The sequence below is a fragment of the Gracilinanus agilis genome, chromosome 6 (assembly GCF_016433145.1).
Source record: "Gracilinanus agilis isolate LMUSP501 chromosome 6, AgileGrace, whole genome shotgun sequence".
Taxonomy (NCBI): domain Eukaryota; kingdom Metazoa; phylum Chordata; class Mammalia; order Didelphimorphia; family Didelphidae; genus Gracilinanus; species Gracilinanus agilis.
The window spans coordinates 294,091,826-294,094,340 of record NC_058135.1 but is presented as its reverse complement, the minus strand read 5'-3'; positions in this window follow the sequence as shown (position 1 = coordinate 294,094,340).

The following is a 2,515-nucleotide window of genomic DNA, read 5'->3' as shown; positions in this document are numbered from 1 at the left end:
TTAGTGACTGGAGAGAGCAGCGATCAGAAGCCCGAGTGCACAGTTAAGAAGAGGGGGTTAGAATGAGAAAGTGCAGATAATGAATTCTAGCCAGTTTTCTCAAGGAGGTTTGGCACAAAAGAATGGAGAGCTATGGGATGGCAGCTAATATTGAATTTCTGGGAGCTGGGAGTTCACTCGGTGATTGACAGGTGGATCCGTTGGATGTCGGAATGTTCCCAGGGAGGCATGCGGACACAGGAGAGGGCAGTTGGCAGCCCTGGCAGAGGTTCTGGGGTTCTTTACCTGTCCCTGAGACTGGAGAGCAGTGGTTCCTGGTCTTTGGGGAAATTGAGACTTGCAAACTCCACCCTGCAAGCTCCTCCTGTGTTTTCTGTACCATCAACAACCTGTACCCAGAGCACCACCTCTCATTCTACTGCCCCTAGAAATTAGGAAATTCATCATCTTAGTCATCTGGGTTTCCCAGGGCCCGGGAGGGATCCAGGAAGTGGGCAGGAGAAGAAGAAGGGGGTGGGAAAAGGGTGGATATCTCAAAGTGGTTAGGCTTATCATCTACTGAAGAAGAAGCTGAAAGATTACACAGCAGTTTGCCTGCTCTGGTGTGGCCCTGGCCAGGCTGTACCAGAGAGAAGCTGCCATCTTATTTCCTTCATTTGCCTGCAGTTAGAGATTCATTACTATCATTTAAATCAGGGTCTCCCAATGCCTCTATCCCATGCCATTATCCTTCTGTGCCAAATACATTCAAAGTTTAAAGTAGCTTCCTGAAATGGTTATTCAAAGCTTATTTGGGAAGGGAGACACGCAGTCAGATTCCAACGTTACCCAGCTGAAGAGCCCAATAAATAATATCAATTAACCCCAGGTGGGTCCTGAAGGGATGTCATCCATTGACCTACAGGATCCTGCCTGGGCAACTGTTCTAAAGAGAGGGGTGTCATCCTGCCCTCTCTCTGTACTCCATCTACCTGTCCATCTAACAGATGGGAGTAGCAGAGAGGGGTTCTTTTAATATAACACTAACAACGACGGAGGGAGAGGGAGATTTGGGTGTGTTTGGTGGCAAAAGGGAAGCAATGAGGAGTGAGGGAGAGGCTGGAAATCAATGAAGATGAGGTTGAATCAATGAGGAGGCGATGCGCTGGAGAAGAGGCTGGAATGAGGTAGTAACAGAACATGTTCTCAGGCCAATCCAGGAGAGATGGGAAATAAATAGAAAGTTAAGGGAGCGGCGGGGGCACTAATAGCTGAGGGAAAACTAGGAAAGGCTTCCTGAAGGCGATGGTGAAACCCGCCCCAGTCTGGGAAACGCTGCCCGTCCACTTCAGGGTTAGGAAGTTTTTCCTGCCATCCAGCTTACATTTTCCTTTTCACGTTCCCCCGTGATTGGCCCTCTGGGACCAAAGAGAACCAGGCCGATCCCTTCTCCTCAGCATAGCTCTTCAGATACCTGGAGAAGGCCGCCATTCTTCTGACTTCTCATCTCCGGGCTAAACATCCCCAGCCGCTTCACAAGTTATGGTGAACGAATGAAAATGAGTTCCTAAACACGTGAGCCGAAAATAAAATAATACAAGGCAGTCTCTTGCCTGCCCACCAAGAGTTTGTTCCAATTAAGTAAGACAAAGTATACGGGAGGAGGCCAGGAGGAGTGATCACAGCTGGGGAGCGTCTGGGGTAGGGAAGAAGCCAAATGATGACATGAGAATGTGGATTGGATCAATGTTCTGAGGGCCAGAGGTGGAATGGGGTCAAAGGCAAGGGAGATGGTATGAAGATGGCCGAGAGCAGTGTAGTGGGTCTTGCCTGTCTTGGATCTGGTATAGAGATCTGTCAGGAGACCCAGGCTTTAGGATCCAACTGCCTCAATTCACCAATGAGTCTGAAAGGAAGGAGAGCTCAGAAAAGTGGTTTGTTAGTGCTTGTCCAGACTTCTGGTTTCTACTACTGGGGGGTCTTCTGAGAGTTGCATCTCTTCCAGCTTTTCTGCTAAGATGTCTGCTGTTAGGTTCAGTCTACAGTCTCGAAGTGCCTTTTGGATGGTGGAAACGTTGGCATCTTTTTCTTTGGATTTTTTCCAGACTAAAAGTGACTGGTAGAGCTGTTCCCTCAAGTTGTTAGGATGTGCATAAACAATCCTGTCAATGTCAATCTCGGGAATGCGCAGTTGTCGAGCCAGTCTTTTCCACTCTATACCCACGTTGTCACAAATAATGTCAAATGTGACCCTTAGTTGTTCTGTAAAACAAAAGAGCCAGATCCATTTAGTAAGGCTTTAGCAAAAAAAAAAAAAAGTCTATAAACCCAGTGTCTAGGGTATATCACTAACAATCCCTGTACCCTCCAAGGCTCTGATCTCGATGCATTCCTTTCTTCATCTCAGCATCTTAAAATCCCTTCCTCTCTTTTCCTCCCTTCCTCCCTTCCTTCCTTCCTTCCTCCCTCCCTTCCTTCCTCCCTTCTTTCCTCCCTCCCTTCCTTCCTCCCTTCCTCCCTTCTTTCTCTTCCTTCC